The sequence below is a fragment of the Castor canadensis genome, chromosome 19 (assembly GCF_047511655.1).
Source record: "Castor canadensis chromosome 19, mCasCan1.hap1v2, whole genome shotgun sequence".
In the NCBI taxonomy this organism is placed as follows: domain Eukaryota; kingdom Metazoa; phylum Chordata; class Mammalia; order Rodentia; family Castoridae; genus Castor; species Castor canadensis.
In genome coordinates this window covers 23,435,013-23,457,606 of record NC_133404.1, presented here as the reverse complement: position 1 = coordinate 23,457,606, position 22,594 = coordinate 23,435,013, and the positions used below count along the sequence as shown (strand labels likewise).

The 22,594-nt window shown below is 40.7% G+C and overlaps 1 long non-coding RNA gene across 18 annotated transcripts in view; it reads left to right on the top strand.

The window, feature by feature from the left end:
* The window catches only part of LOC141419243 (uncharacterized), a 157,198-nt gene that overhangs the window by 98,738 nt on the left and 35,866 nt on the right, over positions 1-22,594 (top strand). For 13 of the 18 annotated variants that reach the window (XR_012444020.1, XR_012444017.1, XR_012444010.1 and 10 more), the window contains one exon: positions 18,336-18,460. This is a non-coding gene — a long non-coding RNA (uncharacterized lncRNA). Of the gene's footprint in view, positions 1-11,557; positions 11,809-12,741; positions 12,844-17,791; positions 17,884-18,335; positions 18,461-22,594 lie in introns of all 18 variants that reach the window. The other 5 variants (XR_012444006.1, XR_012444016.1, XR_012444009.1 and 2 more) reach the window with 4 other exon arrangements.

Genomic DNA, 22,594 nt, shown 5'->3' with positions numbered 1-22,594 from the left:
TTCCCTCCTCCACTCTCACAAGCATCCCCGCTCCTGGTTGCTGGGCGTGTGCCCCACTCCCGCCAGAGGCTCTCCGGCCTGCCTGGCTTGTTTATTTACAGTCCCGGGAAGGATTCCCTTCCCCCAATCTTCAGCGCTCAGGGCGCCCCACCCTCTTTCCAGCGTGTCTTAACTGTTCTTATTGCTTATTACTCAGTTTCTCTTTTTTTCCCGGGTGGAGGTCAATCTGTCCAGGGGGCTCTGCTGCTCTGGCCCAGACTTGTCTGTGGGAGTACCGCGGTACCGCAAAGCTCACCTGGTCCGCGTCTTCCCAAGCCGTATGGGCGCCGGCCACTGGCGGCCCCGGGGGCCCTCCTCGTTTCTCCGTTTAACGTGAAGTGGAGATTCTCTGCACTGGCTGGAGATGTGGAGGGGTCAAAGTTATGCCTTTTCTCAGTGATTATGCCTGCAAAGTGTGTCTCCAGCGTCTCTCCAAGATTTCACTATAGGAGGGTCGCTTTCTGCTTCCTACCTCTAGCCGCCATCTTGGAATCTCTCTTGTTTAACTTTCTTTATGTCTCTTTGCCAAAGGAAATTGTTCTCTATTTTATGCATTCATTAGCATCATTTAGGGGCTTCTTAATATACTAAGAACAAACTTCAACCTAGGGCTAAAATTCACAGGTTCTTTTTGTCAGCTTGTAATTTGCATTTCTAATTAGTGCCTGTGTGATAGAAGCCAAAGATTCCTATTGAAATACCAGTTAGATACTTGTGAAGAAAATCACAGATGTGTACATAATATGAGGAAAGAGCAGAAGTGAATCCCACTTTGAAAATGAAAATGAGTGTTTGAACACCCAAATGCCCTAAGCACTGTGGAGCAAGTGTGGGATCAGATACAGGAATGGAAACATAAACCTAATCCCAGACATACTGATACAGACTTCATAATAATCTTTATGTTCCTTATATTTTGGGAATCACTGAGCTAGATTCCCTCAGAAATCTCAAGTTACAGGAGAAAATTTAACTTGGAGAGCATTTGGATGGTTACTGCTTTTTGTCTGTGTCCTAAGTCAGCTGCAGTTTTTTTTCAGAAGAGTCAGGCATTTTTGGCCCCATACCACATATGCAAGGATTTATGTACTCCTTTGGATAATGTTAGTGTCCCTGTCTGGTTTAATCAATCCCCCAAACTCCAGGATCAACCCCCCTGTACTGGAAAACAAAGGATAGTATTCCTAGGGGTTTTCTGTCTTCCTGTCCTCTATGGCTTGGCACTAGTCCTCAAAAATTCTGGAATTTGCGTAGATTTAAAGATAGCTATAAAATACTAGTCGCTCAGATTCCTGTATGGCTCTTCTTAATACAGGACCACATCTGACAAAGGACAAATGAAACCGAAATGCAACTTGAGCTACATGAAAACTTAAAAACAGTCCTTTTTAGGAAGATTGACTAAACAGGGGCATGGCATCTGCCAGAATCTCCCTCACAGAATTTGTGAGGACACAGCTACATGCATTTATTGTGAAAAAGTCATGGGATATTTGAGGAATTCCTTGCAGGTGGGTTCTTGCAACTAACCTCAGGATCTTTTCAGTCTGTGTTGAGGCAGCAGATCATTTATTAATTTAGGAAGAGTCCACCTTGTTTTCCAGGTAAGAAAGTAGGAGCAACTCTGAAGCAGAAACCTAAGCAATGGGAGTAACAGACAATAGCATCAGTTCCTCCTTTTCATGCAGAGTTTTAGGAGGCCCAGACAGAGTGGAGCTGAACATCACAGGAAGCTTGCATCTAGGTGTTGCTTCCAGCTTGCATGTAGGTGAACATGTGTTCAGCTTATTATCGCATAACTGATGTGCAGGTACAATTTCTTTCTTTGTGTCTGCTAGTTACATGGCTGATGCTGAAAAGGAGCACATAGCCTTTTAGGCCAATTCTCTACGGTACTCCTTGGCTCATTCTTTATAGTTGTTCTTTTCACAAACAAATAAAAGGACAAGAGCATGGATCTAGTGGATTAGTGTTTCCCAGTAACCTCAAGCCCTGAGTCCAACCTCAGTATGGCCAAAAAAGTTGTTCTTTGAGTAGTATAAGACTTTGGGGGGATTGTTTTGAACATAGAATATAAATGTTTCCAGTATAAGTCATCATCTACTGAGTACTCTATAATTCACTGCTCTTCTGGCTTTCCATGGAAATTACTATGCTACAGATCGTGAAAATCTTATACAAGAGGGCTGTGAGGGTGGGATGTGGCTCAGTGGTAGTGAGATTGATTAGCATGTGCAGGGATCAGTGTTTAATTTCCACCACCACAAGAAAAAACAACCTAAAAATTCAGCTGACAGTCGAAGAGGTAGAGCTGGAGTATAAAGTTAAGTATGCACAATTTTGTCTTCTTTAGAGATTTGATGAACTTAATTCCTGAAGTTCAAGTTTACTTCATGGAACCCAGAACTCTTGTCATTTCCAAAAAATGAATTCTAGTACCTGGGAATGGTGATGCACGATTGTGAAAACTGCACTCAGGAGGTAAAGCCTGGGATACATAATGAGGCTCTTTCTCAAAAAATGTAATCTACATATAAGAAATATTTCAGAAAACAATGCTGCTTTGAAAATTTGTAAAGCTAATAGACAAATTGTGAAATTAACTTCCCAAAATTGTTGTCATTCCTTCCTAATCTTGACCTCCTCTACCAACAAGAACTCTCCATGCAGCTCTTCATACTTACATTCCTTTTGATTATGTATGTAAGAACTAGGGATAGTGTGTGTTCACTTTCTCTTGTCCTTATTATATATTCTATTTTTTTTCACTGAATATCATATGTGTAATATTTATACATGCTGTTGTGTGTAAGTCGAGATTGATCATTTTCATTTGTAGACAGCATTCTAGTCTTACATATGTTTGTATAATATATACTTCACCACATACTGTATTTAGCAGATATATGTGAATATCACACATGTATGTGTATATACATATATGACTATAAGTATATACTTAGTCATCATCAATAGCTTTATCCCCTACTAGGTGAGTCATTTCTATGCTTGTTGTTTGGGTCATGTGTACTTTGCTCTTATGACTAATCCTGCTGCCACAAACAACTAAGCACATGTGTCCTGATTTCTATAAGTTCCCATCCCTCAGGGATCTGTTCATGAGAGTGAAACTGATACATCTTCAGATCAAATATTTGTCATGGAATGTTAATTTTAAGAGCTGCTTTTGGAAAGGTTATACTGTTTTACCTACAAAAACTATGTGTACCTTACACATCATCAGCTGTTCTGCTCTGCTGCATGAACCATAGAAGATCACATGCAAAGTTCATGAAAAATCATTTATTTTCATCTTGATAGTAGCATTGTTTGTTATAGGCAAAAACTACAAACAATAATTATAAGGTACTGCTGAATGAAGACCTCACCATGTGTGGAAAAGAAAGATTTATTAGGATCCAGAACCCAGGGCTGCACCCCGCCCCACCCCCACCCCCAGATCAGGGAGCAGCAGCTTGGCTAAAATGTGTAGTGTGTTTTATAGGAGGGTCCAAGCCATGGGGGAGGGAGAGAGTTTCTGGTCTCTGATTATCTGTGGTCACCAGATGGCACGGGTAGACATGCCTGGCTAGTTGAGTAACTAGAAGTTTCTGAGGTGTTTTTCAAGCAGAGAAACAAATGGGAGTTGGGCAAGCAGTCATGAATCAGGGGGTCTGGTTTCAGTGCCAGCCTCAGGACCTTCTACCCACCCCAAGAATGCCAGGGACCTAACAATAGTAATGAGTAAATAAGAGTATATGAATCCAATAGCATTCAACCACATATTTATAAAAAACAACAAACTGTATATGTAAAATCTTTGATGGTTTTTTGCTTCTCTTTTGCCATGCAGTTGGTAGATGTCACAAGCAGAACATTGGCTTTTCCCTCTGTGTCCCCAAAACAGACACCAACAGCCCTGAGTATTCAGATATGACAACCTGAATGATAGCTTTCTAGTTGGACTACTGGGCTCAGAAGTAATTTGACCAGTACCTTCACCATCTCATTTACATACTGATAGAGCTTGTGACCTCTTTTTTGGTCAGATTCCCTTTTGTGAATATGCACTGCAACTTTGTAAGCTTTGGGGACCTTGCTTTCTTAACAGCATCAGTGTTTGTCAAAAAAGGCTGTAGCTTAACAGGCATTAGGTGTTTTTCCTTGAGGGCCATGCATGTCATTAGACAATGTACAGATGCATATTGACCCCCACTGGTTTGTTATAACACCCATTGTATGCATGAGAGAAAGAATGCTCAGGGAGATTTAGTAAATTCCTTAAGATCACATTGTCTGTGAGTAGCTAAGCAGGGGCTGGCTTGGTATGCTGCCTTCTGTTGTCTGAAGTCTTTTTCAGTTTGTGTTAATGCCTTTCCCCTGATGTTGCATTTTTTTCATGGTCATTGGTCCCTCTCCACACATGGCCAGCATCTACATGCTTGCTATGGATATGGATCCTTTCCACTCCCCTGGATTTCGTGTTGAAAGTTGTTACCTTAGGTAAGAGTATTGAGAGGTAGTAGGACCATTAAGAGATGATTATGTCATCATGTAATTTTAATACTGTTGTCTCTGGTCTGGATTATTTACCCTAAAGTGATCACACAGGTACTGATCAGCTTTCCCTTTTCTGTTTTAACACCATATTGGGATGTAGCTTAACAGGAGGCTTTTTCCAGGTGAGGCAGCTCAATACTGGATTTCTGGCCTCCAGAACTATGAGCTAAAGAAGACTTTTTTTTAGAAATTGTGCAGTGTCTTAATAATCCTTCTGATAGTATGACAGATCCCTGAGATAACTACCTTGTTGGAAGAAAAGTAAATTTTTGCTCATGGTTTCAGAGATTTCAGTCCATGGTCACTTGGCACTTTTGAGTTGTCTGGCAGCACATGATGGTGGCCCGTGTGGCAGAGAATGCCAGTTCACCTTATGGAGTCTGAAAGGAAAAGAGAAAAACAGGAAAGGCTAGAGTCCCAATAGATCCTTATAGGGAATGCTACCAGTGACCCAACTTCCTCCCACTGTCTCCCACCTCTTAATGGTTTTATCAACTGTCAATAGTTCCATACACTTGTGACCTAGTCTTCAACACACCGAGCTTTGGGAATATTATGATCCACCTGTAACTCCCACTCTCAGAGGGTTTATGATAACAAAACAAAGTAGACCAAAACATCTTTGGGCCTAAGACTTTTGGCAGATTGCCTCCCGTAAACACTATTTTCAAAAATATTTCCTAATGCTCAATAATCTTGTGCTCAGTAGAACTCTATGAGCTCGAGTTTGCTAAAGATGCCCCCTCCTCACCTTTCTTTATGCTTCATGTCCCACATGGAGCATGCTGGCCTCCTAATTTCTGCTATCTGAAGCCTGGGACTTCTGTACTTCCCTCTCAGGACTTTCCTGCATCTAGCTATCATTGATTGCCCTAGGTGAAATTTATTCATTCCCCCTTGCACAGTTCCCTTAGCCTTTCAGTGGCCCTTTGCTTTGGTTCTATGTGCACCTTGACACTCTGAGCTCAGCCCTTGACAGTTACAATTGAGTTCAGTTCATTTTTCTGACTGCCTCTCTCTTTGACACTGAACTTTGAACCCAGTGAGCATCTGGAACATGTTTGGTCATTAGAATTGCTTAATATATTTGTGTGGCAACTGGTGTGTGGTGTGAAGACTGGTCATCTGTGATATTTCAGAGTCAAGAGCTCTGTCAGTATGTATTCATAGCCACTTTTCAAATGTAAAAGTTAAATTGTTGTGTAGTGGTTTCTTGAAACCATTTTGCCATCTTCCCTCAAACCGCAAAGCTATCATTGATGATTTCAGTGAGATAGCAGTGGCTAATTAGTGGATAGTTGGACACCCAAAGCATCTTTGTTATTAGGTCCACTTAGGGGTCTGAAATGGGTGTTGGGTTCAGTAGAATTATCACGTCATGTGGAAGAAGAGTGTCAACTAGCAAGGAAGGCTCTGGCAGAGATACAGATTTTAAGACAGCAATATTTTGTCAGTGACTTTTATTGAAAGCTACCCCATGCTTGGAATAATGGTATGGTGGCAGATGTGAATTGTTTTGCATTCTTATCTATTATGGTCCATGGAGATGCCTTGCTTTGGTGTTTGTTGCATCAAATGGTGAAATGTGTAGAACTTGCTTTCAGGTGTCACCTGAGAGATGTTCCAGGAGAGCCCACAGGAGCATGTCTTTTTTTGTATGGTTTATTTTTATTTTCAAATCAAGACTGAAGATATGTTGGAATTCTAGGGGCCATGGCTATGCCATGCCAGACCATTTGTGTGGTTCCCAAACTTGGCTAGTTGTATATGGGTGTGATTGTCCAAAGATGTGGCAGGGTAGGTCTCATATTTCCCTCCTTCATTATTGAAGGCCCAACTGTATGTCAGGGCTTGTCTGCCTGCTAAGTTCTCTCCAGATGGAATTTCAGGGACACTACCCTATAGTAGGGTAGTAAACAGGGTACTCAGGTATATTAGTGAAGACAGCACCCCTAGCTGTGATGGGGAAGGCAGGTTTGTGGGGGTTGTGCAGCCTCAGCCAGGGGAAGATTGCAGAAGGGTGCAGAACACTTAGATGTAGGAGGGAAGACAATGCCCCTGGCAGACACCCCTACACCTGACTGCCACAGCAGCTACTCCTTCTTTCACACCTTGTCCCTGTAGAGGGGCTGTGGAAGGAGACAGGTTTATAAAAGGTCCACATAGTTGTAGTGATAACCGCCATTTCTCCACAGTTCTGCAATGTCTGCCATAAAAGCTGGGAGAAGAGTTAGAGAGAGTGCAGTGGTTTTTGTTTCATTTTGCTGAATAGTCCCCCCACCCCTTAGAGAGGTTTGAACTGGAGGCTGTATTCTTGGTAGGCAGGCGCTCTAGCACTTGAACCACACCTCCGGTTGTGTCTAAAACATAAACTTTACATTGATGATAGGTGATTTTTCAAAGTTGACAATTCAAAATGAAAAAATTGTTTGTCACCAAATATTGCTAGGAAAAATGGGTAAAATAGACAATGCAAGTTGGAGTCTTCCCTCATACCATATTAATAATGATGTTCAAAATGCACAATATATCTAAATATGGAAGAATTACAAAACTTACAAATAAATAGGTTAAATGGATTTTATATATTACCCCAACTACAAATGATAAAAGAAATTGTACATTTCATTTATTTAGAATTAAGACATTGTGTGATTCAAAATATGTCATGAAGTGTGGGCCTGGTGATGCACCTCTATAATCTCAGAACTTTGGAGACAGAGGCAAGGTGATCCAAGATGCAGAACATATTGGGTCACCTAGTGAAATGAAGACCACCTTGAGGGACGTAGTGTGATCCTGTCTCTAAAAACAAGGACTGAGCCAGGCACAGGTGGCTCATGCCTGTAATCCTAGCTACTCAGGAGGCAGAGATCAGGACAGTCACAGTTCAAAGTCAGCCCTGGGAAAATAATTCAAGCGAATCTATCTTGAAAACACACAGCACAAAAGACTGGCAGAGTGGATCAGTGGTAGTGTGCCTAAGTAGCAAGTGTAAGGCCTTGAATTCAACACCAGTACTGAAAAAAAATCTTATACCTGGACATGTGGTGCATTGTTGTAAACAAGTAGTTGATAGGTAGAGAAAGGAAGAACATGAGAACATGTGTGAAGTCAGCAAGGGACACATTGCTTTTGTGTGTGCACATGTATTTTCACTGGGAATATTGCCTGTATTAATTTCTTCACATCTTCTATGAAAATGGAGGCAGCAATGCAGCAGAGCTGTGGTGGGGCAGTGGCAGCAGTACAGATGGAGGTGACCTGCAGAGCCATACCCATGATCAAAGAGAGATAAATGGGTGAAGGGGAGAATACTGTCTGGTTTAATTGAAGAGTAAAGGGAGTTAAGCTTGGATTCTTCAGCATGTACGCAAAGAGGGAAAATATGTCTGTTTAATTAACAAGGAGAGTAAACTGGCCAGTACACATGCTCATTACAATCAAATTACTTTCCGTTTCATAGTCTCAGTTACATCTTCCCCACTGTCCATTTATTTATTCTATGTCTGTGGAAAAGAGGTGTTCTAATCATCTGTTTCCTGCCTTTACTTGATCCAGAGGCATCAGTTAGGGAGTCAGTTCTCTTCAGTGAAAGCACCTTTAATCCTTATTACAGTCCCTTAGACCATCCATATGTAGCCTTGGTCTGAAGAAAGAAATTTGTTAGGTCGAAAATAATATATATTCATGTTCCTTTTTGTGTGTTTCAAATTGCTTATTCCCCCCACTCTATTATTGATTAATGATAACATTCGAATGTATGAAAATTTAATAGAGAAAGCTTTCATTTTTAAATGTTAAGTAGGGATCTAAATTGCTTCATTTTAGTAGGAATGGGACTTTTCCTATTTCAAATTTCTTTCTCTTCTGTTTTGAAATGTTTATTATTTTACAATGTTGGGTTGAAGACTTTTCAACTTAACCCTCCATATGTGTTGAAAGTAGAAAAAAGGTGATCATCCTGAGAGACTTAATCAATTTAGCATCTTTTCTTTTTTTATATGATTAGGCATATTTTCTTCTGGCCAGGGTTTCTAATATCTGTTGTGGTTTTCTGGCTGTACATTTGGGTACTTTTCCTTTTCCCAAGCAGCTTTTCAGAGTCATACAAAAGATGTGAGGGTGATTTCCAGTCAGGATAATTAGGCCTGTGGTGCCTGCAATGACTTCTTGAGAAGCAAGAGATTTATCCTGACCCTTATTTACATATATAAGAATAGATTAGCAAGTTGCTTCATATCAGGTTAAATGGTGGTATTTGAAATTCCCTCCCTCAGTTCTTGTAGTCCAGATGCTCTTATTCTTAGGACTTTGCATTCAGCCAGGTGCAGGTGGCCCAAGCCTTTAATCCTAGCTACTCTGGAGGAAGAGATTAGTAGAATCATAGTTGGAAGCCAGCCCTCGCAAATAGTTCACTAGACTGAGTGGACAAAACCCATCAGAAAAACAGAGCTGGTGGAGTGGCTCAAGATGTAGACACTGAGTTCAAAACCCAATACTGCAAAAAAGAAAAGAAAAAAATTCTCTTTCTCAAGGAACCTCTTGTAGGAATGCTTGTAGTCCAGTTGCTTTTATCCTCAGAGCTTTGCATTCTTGGCCAGTATCTTGCATGGGCCAGAGAGGGTCCCCTCAAAGGTACAAAGAGGTGTGCATGCGTGGAGGGAGGGGCAATGTGTGCTGGCGTGTTCCCTCAGGGAATTTGAAGGTGAGAATCTGGGTCAGTACAGCATGTTGTCGCGGAGTGGTGGCTGGAGCTAGCAGAGCCTCCACTTGAGGACCCTTCACTGAGGTGATGAATACAGCAAGGTCAGTCAAGGGTGGTTTCTCTGAGCATGGGGAATATTTATTTTTGTTATACTGTGGTTTGAATTCAGTCCCTCTTTCTCGCAAGGCAGCTGTTTTACCATTTGAGCCACTCTTCCAGTCCCCAATGTTCTTTCTTTCTTTCTTCCTTTTTTTTGAGTGGTCCTGTGGCTCGAACTCAGGGACTGTCTTTGTTAGGCAGTCGCTCTACCGCTTGAGCTGTGAGAGGGTGCTGGGGATGGTATGATGAGGATATGTGGGTGTTTGGGTCCTTTGTGTATCTGGAATGGCAGGGTGTGTAGGGGGAGGGGTGAGTATCGGCAATGGTAGGAGTGCGCATGGGGCTAGGATGTAAGACAATGGTAATTTTCTTTGATCATATGTGGTGTTCCACTGTACCTACTGTGAACATGCTTATTTGTCTGTTGGTGTGGGTTTTTTTTGGTGGTTGTTTTTGTTTTGGAAATCTACCTCATCCCTGGCATTAAGTATGGTCCCAGAAATGGTTTGTTCAGTTTCCTCGGCTATGTTACTGCTGTCAGGAGCCTCACTTTGTTGTCTGTTGGGTAGGATAGTGAAATGTGTAAAAGTTGCTGTTAGATATCTCCTGCGAGTGGTGCCAAGGGAGGCCAGATTGGCATGCTTTATAGAATTGGTTATCCTGGTTTTCAGGGTCAAGCCTGAAAGGTATGTCAGGAATATAAGGTGACCCATTAGAGGCACCTTTGTGAGCTTCCCCAAAGGTGGCTTCTGTTACTTGAGAGTCAGAAAACATGCTCAGCCTGTGGCCAGTCACACTGTCCTTACATGTGAGAAGGCCTCTGGGTTTGTTCAAGCCAGTTGCTCATTTCCCTCCTGGGAGAAATACAGCCCCACCCTGCGGCCTCCAGGAAGTGCAAAGGGATCTATCCATTCTGTTCTTCCTTATTATTAGACATTTTGTCAGTTTTTTTGAGGAATAGGTCTCAGTTTCCTGACCTTGCTAGGCAGAAGGGCTACTGTTGGAGCCATATTGGGAGTCACCCAGCTCACTTACTTCTAGAAGATAGGAGACACAAAACATTAGAGGTGATACTCTTGTGGCCATTGGTAGGTATGGATTCTCATCACTATATGTGAGGAAGATGAGCAAGTAAAGAAGTGACTGGACTTTATGTCAAGGAGGAGGCCTTCCATATGGGCAGTGGGGAATTATGGGGGCTGAGGTTGGATTGTGGGGAAATTGTGCATCATGCATCTCTTGTGATTGACACTAGAGAACTAAACCTGGCACTTTACATGCTAGGAGAGGAAGGCAGATATATTGGTGGCATTCTGGGATTTTTGGTATCTGATGGGAAGCTGGGGCTCAGGTCTGGCCATTGTGAGAATCCTTTCCCACCTCACTCTATCACTGTCACAGTTTCTTAGCACTGTCCTCCATCAAAGCCTGGACTAGAGATGAGGTGAACACCCTGCTCATGCAGGCCTCACAGCTGTGCCCAAAATGCCTAACTGCACATGCTCTGGGCAGCCTCTTCATGGGAGCCCTCCCAGCAAGAGGCCACTTAAATACTGCAAATGAGAGAACAGGGTGTAACACTTTTGCCCACCAACCCTCCCCCAGCGTCATCTGCTCCTTCCTGGGAATGTGGATGGACAAGTACCCTGAGGATTTTTGCAAGTTCAACAAATTGTTCATCTTGAAACAGTTGATGGCCTCTCTGCTGGTCAACATGCCATTCTCAGACACTGCCATTCCTGTCCACCCTCTTTTGATTTAGCTGGAGGACTTGGAATCCAGTGATACAGAGTCCACTCACAGTCAGGAGGCCTTGAGTCAGTGCCTGAGAACTCAGTAGGAGGCAAGTGTACTGGGAACAAACTCCAGAGACTGGTGTTGGGCCAGTAGACATCAGTGGTCACCAATCTGGGAAGATGTCCTATTTTGGGGTGAGGTACTGAGAAGTATCTGGGAAGTGGTGTCTTCTCTTAGTATGACAAGGTTCAGGCAAAGCCACTTATCCTAGTGTTCTTGTATCATCCCACCAGTGCAGTGCTGCCTGAAGTTCTAGAGCTGCCTCCATTAGCAGTGCATCTATTTCCATCCTTAGATAGAGAGCCACACATACATTCATCTTCAAACAAAATAACCCTTTACTTATTCCCCCAGCTCTGCAACAGTTGCCAGATTCTCCATCTGCTCTAGATGGAGAGTTGGAGAAACAACAGGATTCTGTCCCACCTGGGAAAATGCAGCAGGTTATTTCAGTGGCAGAAGGGACTTAACAATTTAATGTCACTGTTAAACTCCACCTGGTTCTGCCCATAGTAGCTGACACAGACAAAACTTCAGCTGTTTCAGAAGCAGATGAGACTGAACATCTGACTACTGTGGATCTCCAGCTGGTTCTCTCAGTATAGGTAAAATTAATGTTCCTCTACATCTGGAGTAGGAGCTATCTCTTGCATATAGACCCAGGCAGAACCAAGTACAAGTGTGGTGGAACAGCTTCTGATTGTTGGGACCGTAGAGCCAGTTTCTGGCACCTCCCTTAGATCACATCCAGAAGTCCACCCATAACCTTCTCTTTTGCCCTGGAAATTATTTTACTTTTATTGGTTCTTTTCATTGCTAGATTTGGTATGTCATTTTAGGTATTAGTATTAATAAAATTTCAGTGCTCATTTATTTTAAGTTGCACATTTCCAGAGTGTAAACCCACTAGTCATAGTGTACAACCATGAGCACTATGTACCCACAGAATGTAGACCTAAGCAAAGAACATGGGACCTGTGGGCAGGACATTCATAGGTTTTCCTGGAGGATGTGGACGGAAGATCATTGTTTTGCAGGGAACAGGTGAATGAACAGAGAATGGAAAAAAACTCCACAATGGCTATAGGGTATCTGATGAATAGGGCCATGGACTCTGTTCTGAGACAGTAAGGTGTAGCATACCTTTTTTTTTTTTTTGCCATACTGGGGCTTGAACTCAGGGCCTACACCTTGAGCCACTCCACCAGCCCTTTTTGTGATGAGTTTTTTTGAGATAGGGTGTCATGCACTATTTTACTGGGCTAGATTGAAACTGTGTTCCTCCTGATCTCTAAGTAGGTAGGATTACAGGCATGTGCCACTGGCATCGACACCTTTTGTGTTTGTAACCATCGTACAGCTTTTAGTCACATAAAGTGACAATAGAAAACTTTCATTTTTTAAAGTTTTAAATCTGTTTTTTTGTGGTACCAGGTTTGAATTCAGAGATTCACCCTTTCTAGGCAGACACTGTACCACTTGAGTCACATCCGGTTCCCCAGAGACCTCCTTGAAATTAATTTCCTTTCTTTCTACAGCTCAGCAGTCTTTCATGTGATATATTCTCTCCTCTGAAAAGGGCCAGAGAAATGAGGACTGTTGGCCCGGGAAAAAAGAATCATTCCCCTCAGTAAAAGGAGGTGAGAAGACATTCCATCCCAGTAGATTCCTTTAAAAAGTAGCCTAGGACACTAGTCCAGTTCCAGAAAGTATACACCTAAACTGAAAGAGTGAAAGTCTCTCCTGGGCTGAAGATACAGCTCAGTGATAGAACATCAGCCTATATGTGATGTCCTGGGTTTAATTACCCTCACTACAAATGTCAGTCACTTATTTAATTAATTAATCTTGTTATTACCAGCAACCTTGTTGAGGTGTCTGATTCACATGGATGTGAAATCCAAGGGCAAAAGTGTCAGTATATTCTTACCCAAGTTATAGCACTGTTAATGTGAAAGAAAAAATTATTCAAAATGTTTTGAAAATTTACCCATAAAATATTTAAAAACATTGCAACATAGATTTTGAAAGATGATAGGATTCATCATTTTTGATATAATTTTTTATAGGTGTTTGTAGACATTGGGTTCAATTCTGATTACTGGTGTTAAAGGAAATAGAGCCTGTCACTGTTTAGCAATACATCATACTCTCTTCACTGGATGGAACTCACATTGTCACCTAAATATTATTGTGATCTGACTTGTTTTCTTTTAGAAATGTCTTTCCCAAACTGTGCTCAAAGAAACACATGGCAGTTGCTCAGCAAGGCAAAAAGAAGTTTTACTTCCACAGAAGGGTGCAGCCAGAGACCATGATCTGATAGGGAGAACACACTGAACATGGAGTCAGCTCAGTTTTTATCTCTCTGCCCCTCATGCGGATGGATAGGTTTGGGTTCACAATCTTCCCAATTGAGTAGCTATTGTTTGGGGTAAGGGAAAGGTTTTCTGAAGCAGTAACATTCTGCAATTCAGTGAGAAAGTGATTTCTCAAGATCCCCTGAAGATAGAGTATAGGAGCTGACATTTTACTTATCAAACAGTTTGAGATTAGGGCATTCAGCAGGAAATATGTATAGTATTTTGATCTCAAGAAGCTTGCAGTTTAAGCAATAGTTCACTAAGGATATAGCAGAATGTGGTCAGCAATTGGAGAGGTTAGCTAGCATCTATACAATGACAATTATACGTTAACTCCTTTGACAGAAAAGACCTAACTTTAATTGATTCTCACATTTTCCTAGCATTTATCATTTCTTTTTGGTTCAGTTATGTCCTTCAAAAAACATAACTCCAGTTTCCTCCTCAATTTATGAATTATTCATTTTCTATTTAATCACGGAGAATTTAACTCTGCATGTAAGTATGTATGTTTGTAAAGGTGTGTTTGTAGATCAAAATTAGACATGGAAACATGCACATACCCCACTGCTGTGATATTTGCCAGGCATAAAATTTAACATGTAAAGAATTATACATTTGGGCTCGGAGAGTGGTTGAAGGGGTAGAGTGCCTACCTAGCCAGCATGAAGCCCCGAGTTCAAATCCCAGTATAAACAAATACACACTTAGATAATCATGGGAGCTCTGAAATTTAAGGAGAAATGGGGAGTAATTTCAAAATCTGAAAATTCTTTCTGACATTCTCTGGATTTTTTAAGTTGATCTGCAGTTACACCTAATGCCCTCAAGCTCAGTATTCATAACACATACAATGCATACAAAAACACCATGTACATGTGCACTCTGTCACTCTTTAGCAATACATCATACTCTCTTCACTGGATGGAACTCACATTGTCACCTAAGTCTATATACAAAAAAACTCTTTTCTTTGGTCAGACTGCTTACTTTCAAAGAGAAATCTGCTCCTTTAAGAAATTGGAAGCAATCAAAACAGTCAAAAGTGAACATTTATACAAGATTTCTGTTTTGTGAGATTCCACATTTACCTGTCTTACTTTGGCGTTTTTATCTAAATCTGTACAGCTAACAAAATTGAGTACTGGGTGTTTTCTCAGAGCTGCAACACTTGCTTAGCATGTGTTAATCCCTGGGTTAAATCTCAACATAGGAAAAGAATGTTTCTTTCTGTACTCTCTTGTATTTTATATATATTATTTAGCTTAAAAATTATAATACAATCAAGGAAGGTAACAGTACTAATCTTTGTTGACAGTGTTGAATAATCCAAGTTTGAAATGTTATATAAGTACCCATTTTTGAACATGATGAACTTACATTGAAATACAAACACACTTAAAGAAAGGAGTCCTTTCTCTGAAATCTGGGGTTTCATGCCTGTCCCCATTAATGATTACATCCCTTCTGTATCAAATATTTCTTGAAAAGACACTTTGGGGTCAAGTTTATTTCATGTTGCAGGAAGCAGCAGGAAGTCTATCATCATTGAGCTCAGATTGTGCTTCCTAAAGGTGTGAGGTGTAATGAGGACAGGAGCCACCAGGGGCCTAAACTGTGTGGTTTGTGTGTCAGAGGCTCCTGAGCCTATTACACATACCTTGTGGGTTTCAGTTTAGATGTTTGTAGAGTGATATGTTTACCACATTTTCTTTCATTTTTAGTTTACCACTTAATATTTTGCAAACAAATTTATGTCTAAAATTTTAATAGCATGCCATATATAATAGATTTAAAAATATACAGCTATTCTTATTAATATTTTTTGCTTCCTTTTCATCTGACTTAACAAATGTAACCTAAAGAGTGCTTTTGATTTGTGCTTTGTGTCTGTGTGCTCAGTTTTTTTCTAATTTTACCATTCTGTCATTATTCTACAAAATATAATCAAAGAGGCCAGAAACATGGGCTATTTAGAGCCTGTTTGCTGCAGTGCTACACAGCTCAGTGGTGTTTCTTAAATATTGGTAAAGCAAACCATCTGTACATTTAAAGGGACCACTGAAACAACAAACTTCCTGGGTGGGAAAGATATCAGACTGCAGAATATAACAGGCAAGTGTGTATTTATAGACACTGACCTTTAGAGAGGGAATGTGGATGGAATATTTTTAAGCAGAAAGGGGGATTTGGGTTGATGATGGGATCACAGAGAGTAGACCAACTGGAAAATAGCAAAAAATGAAGAAAAACTCATCCAATATGTAGAGGGCGTTAATTTATGTGAATAGGGTTAGCAGGCAGTCTAGTAAGACTGGAGATTATAAGAAAGGGCATGGAAAGTCCTTGAAGAAAGATATGGAGACTGACCAAAGTTTAATACCCAAAGAATTTTGTTGGATTGAGGAAATTGAATTGCTCTGGTGGTGTTTTTTGATGTGGTTCTGGGATGGAACACAGAGCTTTGAGCTTGCTAGGCAGGTATTACAGCACTGTAGTATAAACAAAAATGAAACCCAAAAATCAAGTTATAATGAAAGGTTACCTCTCTTTCATCTATATCTCTCTCCCCTTTCTAAGAATCACAAAGTACCTTTTATCACTTCTTGGATTATGAAAAACCTGTTGTATGTTTCTCTGTGATTCTCAACTTCCACGTGTAATAGTGGAAATTGTAAACCAATGTTCCATAAAACAGGTCTTCCAGTAGAGTTGGCTCTGCAGATTTGCTGGCCATGTCACAGATTGCTTAAGGTACTTAACCTTATGTAAGTAGAAATGTTACACATCTCTACCCTTTACTTCTTGACCCTCATCTTTATACACACTCTCTTTAGTCTACCACCTTTTTTTTTGTAATACTGGGGTTTTGAACTCAGGATCTCACACTTGCTAGGCAGGAGCTCCACTAGAGCCACTCCACCAGCTCTGAGCTCCTCTTTTGATATAGGTGATTTTAAAACTTTTTTTCTTAATAATAAAAACACATTTAGTTCTCTCAGTTATAATTTTATGTGAAATTTACTACTAGATTTTAATTATTTCTGCATTGGGAGATATGTACTTCTGTGCAATCATTCTGTTTACCTTTCCTATTTTCCTCAGTCAGTGGCAATGGTGCTTCTGATGAGTGTACATTATCATCACCTGGGGGTATTCTTTAGCTTCTTATATACAGTCATTCTTTTCATAATAAAAATAGGCTGGCGAATGGACCTACTGGTAGACTGCTTCTCTAGCAAGCTCAAGGGATTGATCCAAACCTCACTACTGCTAAAAAATACAATAAAAATCTTTTATATTTTTGATGAGTGAAATTAGGTGAGAATGTAAATATTTCCAGTATCTGTTAGCATCTATTGAGTACTTATTCTATATCATCCATTGTTCTTATGGTTTTCCATGCAAAGTTGTATGCTACAGATGAAGAAAATGTCATAAAAAGACCAAGGGGGTGACATGTAGTTCAGTTATAGGGATTTTTTAGCACCTGCAAAACCCACTGTTTAATTTTTGGCAATACTAGAAAAAACAAGGCTCTAAACCCAGGCTCAGATGGAAAGAGGCAGATATTATATATCAAGCTAAACCTTCATAATGTCATCCTCGTTTCTGTATTTTGCTGTATGGATGTCCAGGATCTCCAAGTTTATGCCAGTAGCCCAGAACTTTTATTTTCATTTTTCTAAAAAAATTCTTAGGACAGGTGCTAGTGGTTTACGTCTGTAATCCTAAATATAATTTGTATATGTATGTAGATTGGTTCTGAGATCTTTCCTTGGGATGAATTTTCAACAGAGTTAGCTCAAAGTAATTTTCTTTAGATTTAAATTTTGAGATTACCTTACAAGCATAGATCTTGCAGGGATATTAAAATATATTCTCATTTACACTGTACCCTGGGACCCTAATTTTAATGTTTTGGCACATTGTTTAAACAATTTCTTTTTGTTATTTAGTGTGCTTAGAACTCAGGGCCTCACACTTCATGACCACATGAATCATTCCACAATGCCTTCTTGTGTTGGCAGTTTTTGAGAGAGTATCTTGCTTTTACCCCAGGCTGGCCTGGGACCTCAGTTCTCGTGATTTCTGCCTGCAAAATAGTGGGAATTATAGGCTTAAGCCACCAGTGCTAAGCCTATTTTACCAATTTTAGATTGTGTTTCCCCTCCTGCTGTTCTTTATTTCTCACATTCTCTTTGTTCTATCCTGTTTTTTGTAGACATTTATGAGTTACTTTTTGGTTCTGAACAAATTGAGAGAAGCTTGCAGACACCATTCCAATAAAGAATTTCCTAAGAACAGGGACATTAGGTACAGTAGTTAACATGTATAGTTTGTTCATCTAGTGTACAGTCCATGATGCCATTCCTTCCCTTTCCCAAAAATGTTTTTATAGCCTTGTTTTATTTCTAACAGTTCATTTGACACTGTGAATACAATCAGGCTCCCAAATAATTTACAAAGAAAAATCAAGTTTAATTTACAATGGCTGCTCAGCCTTCCTTTCTCTTTCATGGGGATACTATGCTTGAGTCATTCAGGACAAATATTCTGTAGAACTCCCTCAGCTTCTCAAGACTGGATTTAAATATTGTCTTTTTAATTATGACAGTAGTAGTTTTACTATAATTTCCTCCAACTGATATAACTATGGTATCATTTCACTCAGTGACATTTGAGAGAAATTATTAGCTGATTTTGTAATTGTGTAAACATCACAGTGTGTATGTAAATAATGTGTGATACCATACCTTATTTTTCAGATTTCATCTTACTGTGTTTCCCAACCTAGTCCCAAAATCCTGGACCCAGGAGATCCTCCTGCCTTCATGTAGAGATGGAACTTCAGGAACCTGTCATATTTGCAGACATAATGTGTATATATCAGGTAATTTCATGTTTTGGCGAGCAATAACTGACAAAAACAACTTAGAAAAAGAAATGTTTTTATTAGTATACATTAGTTTGTCCAGGGGGGGATTCATTGTGAGTTTTCTGAATAGTCTTCCGTTGTACATTGTTCAGGTTCACCTCAACCATCTCTCTCTCATCCCCATATTTAATCCATTGCAAAAGGTTAAGGGATGAAAATTTTATTTTGCTTGATGTTTTCAGTCCACAATTTTTTGTTTCCCTACACTTGGTCTAGTTACCAAGAATCTTAGAGTGAAGTCAAGCCTGGTGTCAGAAATAAAACAAGTAACTCAAATGAACAAACATGTTCCAAATGCTCCTTGCACCCAATGTCAGTGTCAAACACAGAGACAGTCAGAAGAATGAAATGACCCCATTTCTATTTACCTGCTTGGTGAGTCAAGGTGGAAAAGCCCCATAAAGCAATGTAAGGGCCAGAGAAAGGCTAAGAAAAGTCTGCAGGGAGTTGAAAATTTGCACAAGGCAGTTGATTAGAGCCCCTGTGCGAGGGACCACCTGAGAGCCAAGGCTCAGAGAAACCAACTTGTGACAGAAGAAATTGTGGGGGCTGCACTCTCCCAACTGGGTCATGCAGCTTGAAGGAAAATCAAGGAGACATGTTTGATGAACCCAAGTTCATCCTGTTCTATGGAGCCCAAGGCTCTTGAAATACTTTTACAAATGTTGATGAGGCAGGACCTCTCCAAATGGTCTCAGTTCAAATGATGGTTTGGTCCATTTTCATTGTTAGAAAGACAATCTGAGAGTTGGAGGATCATATTTGGAAGGCCCCCGGAGAAAATATTACAGTCACACATTGCACTTGATCATATATATAAACATCTTAATTCTGCATATGAGAGAAAACATATTACTTTGTTGTTCTTTACCTGTCTTACTTTACCTGATAATCACCAGTTCCATCCGTTTTCTTGCTATTGAAATAATATCCTCCATCTTTGTGACTGAATAATATTCCATTGTTTGCATATATAAAATATATATATATATATATATATACATATTTATATATATATCACATATAAATTTTTGTACAGCATGGATATCTCACCATTAGACCTTTCATTTATCTCCAGTAATTGACTTAAACAGTAGCTCACCCATTCATGCAGTTATATTGACATCACTGAGTGTTGAAACTTGCCTCTGTATGGTGCTCTGATATGTGTAATCATTTCCTAGGGCAAATATTGGGGTGAGCAATGGTGTAGCCTCCCTCCCTCACAAGGTATCAAAAATACATTTCTCTGTGACCTTATGATGGCCTGGTCTGCACTGATACTTCCCTAAGTTGGTAGACAGTAATTTATTTCCCCATTGTGACACGTGCTATGATCCATTTGGTTGTGGCAACAGGTTTTTAAGCAGGCCACTACCACAAGTAAAGTCATTTGTGCAATTCCTACTGGCAGAGAATAGTCATTCATAGACTTTTCTCTATAAAATTTGTCTTCATTGTAACCTCAGATGACAGTGTTAGCCCATATCATGGATGAGAATTCTAAGGTTCAGATGGAAGATCTTTATAGGATGCCAGATGTGTCTAAGAACAGCAGATATCCCTAGTGTCATCAGGTGTCCTGCATCAGTACGTGACATCATGACCTTACCCATTGCTCAGATTCCTTATGACACTCGTGGCATTCCTGTCTGTTCCTGTAATGCCTGGGCTTTCCTCTGTCTTCCTTCATGAGAGCATGGGAGGAGATGTGGGTTTTGAGCTCTGCCTCACTGGATTCCAGGTGTACCAGCTCAGTCAGGTGAAGCTGGACATGATTACAGCTCAGAGAAGGACATGCAGAGCAGCAAATAGGCCATCAGCCGGTTCAGGATGGCCATGTCCTCAGACTGCTCCTGTCAGGTTGGCCACCCGAAGTGTCACACCGTGCCCTTTCCTTTCCCAGTTTTCAAATGGCCCATTGCCAGGAGGATTCCTATGCCAAGGCTGCCTGGCCCTTGTGCAGCTGGGCATTTTGGTAGAGTTGTGAGGCCCATAGGATCAGGATGCTCACCTATCTCACTTCCTGTCCAGTCCCTGATGGTGGAGAGAGCTGGGGAAAGCCTGGGTTTTAGTGACCTCCCGGATTGCATCTTGAACCTGCCTTACAAATGGCAGAATTACTATTTACAAGACCAGATGCAAGGCCTGAGTCAGTGTGTTTCTTCATGGATGAAACACAGACCTGGGGAAAGCATTTCCAGGGTTCATCACACATCCTAGTGGAACAAACACTCTCAGTGTTGCAGAGCACTCCAAAGACCAGGCTGGGAGTTAGTGAGGCTCCTGGCCTGGAGGTGGGACTTTCAACTTCTGTAAAGGAGATCCAGCTGCATTGTGGCAGCAAAAGGTTGGTAGATAAATAGGAAGGCAGAGGCAAAGAAGGTGTCCTCACTCAGTAAGGAAATGTTACAGGTGGTTCACAGGCTTCTCCAGCCTGCTAGCCTTGACTGTCCTCAGCCTTCAGGGCTCGTCCAGGGCAAGGGTGGACTCATTTTCACTCTGAGTTGGGGATGAGGAGGAGTGGTTCAAACCTGGAAGGTATAGCAAACTGAAAAAATATCTCACTGACCATAGTGAAGGGAAATATGCAGAGCAAGAACTATCCTCAATATTCAGACTCAAACCAAAACATGAGGGATGTTTTGTGGAGCTGATGGGTGGGGTTTCAGTCAGAAAGGTTATATGACCTCTTCGTACCTGTCCTTGCCAATCCTGCTTTCTCTTTAGATTCCACCTAGAAACTGACATAAGTTACCTTGATCTGCTCAACAGGCTGATTGTTGTCTCCAACTCCACCAACTCTGGGCTTTTCAGAGGTTTGAGTCAGGGAAAGTAGGGAGACAGCAGAAGAACATCCTGATCACTCCAGGGTCCCAGATCAAGTGAGCTAGCTACATCACAGGATTGTGGCTGCCTGGTAACCCAGGTTCCATGTTCTTTTCAGCTCATTGTCAAGGAAGTAGGATTACCTCTTCCAGGCCCCTCACAGGAGACTCTTCATTAGAACAATTGGCTGCCAATTGCTTCCCTCTCACATCGGCAGGAACAAATCTGGACACAGTTACAATACACTAGGTAATTACTATTCCCTGTCAGGGCTGGCTAACCCACTACCTCCAACTTTCGGAAGCAAAGAACCAAAGTGCTAGGACCATTTGGTGGAATTGTTCCTTCCTCTGGGTAATGTACTGGAAATACTCCTAGATGTGGGATCCCATGTCATTCTTGGCCACTGGAACCCTCTTAGGTGTCCACATCCCCACCAGAGTTTGCCTGGTAGAGGCTGTTTCCACACTGACATATTTATTGTTGATGAACCAAAACTAATTGGGAGGTCCAGACTCTCCATCTGGACCATGCAAAATGTAAGAAAAGTAAGGAGGGGGCATCTTGATGAACCCAAGTTCATCCAGTTCTATTGAGATTAAAGCTCTTGAAATAGTTGATGAGACAAGCACTCTGCAAAATGACTCAGGGAAAAAGATATATTGGTTCATTTTCTGTTCTTACAAAAGACAACCTCAGAGCTGGAGGATCACAGTTGATAGGCATCCTGGGAAAATATTTTATGAGACAGCATCAGCAAAATATTGGTAGTGTTGATCAAGCAGGAGAAAGTCTGCTCTTTGCAAGCTGAAATTTCTGAGTTCAAACCCTAGTCTCACCAAAAAGAGAGAGAGAGAGAGAGAGAGAGAGAGAGAGAGAGAGAGAGAGAGAGAGAGAGAGAGAGAAAGAAAGAAACATTGTCATTAGGACAGAGTTGTTTCTTTGTATGTTTATTTGTGTCTATATATGTTACTAAAGTTGATAATAGTGGCCCTGCCCATTATTTGTAACCAATGTGGTATGTACCAGTCTGAAATATTAAGAATCAGTTTTAGAAGGTCATGATTTTATATTGAACTATGAATACAATTAATGAAAGGAAATGATGCCTTGAAATCTGGTTTTATACTCCTCAAAAGTATCAGTGCTTAAATTTCTTCTGCCTCATATACTTCTTTTTAACTTCAAAAGGTCATTTTCATTAAGAATTGGTAGTGTATTCTTAGGATTAGTGTTGATAGTAAAAACACACCAACAGAT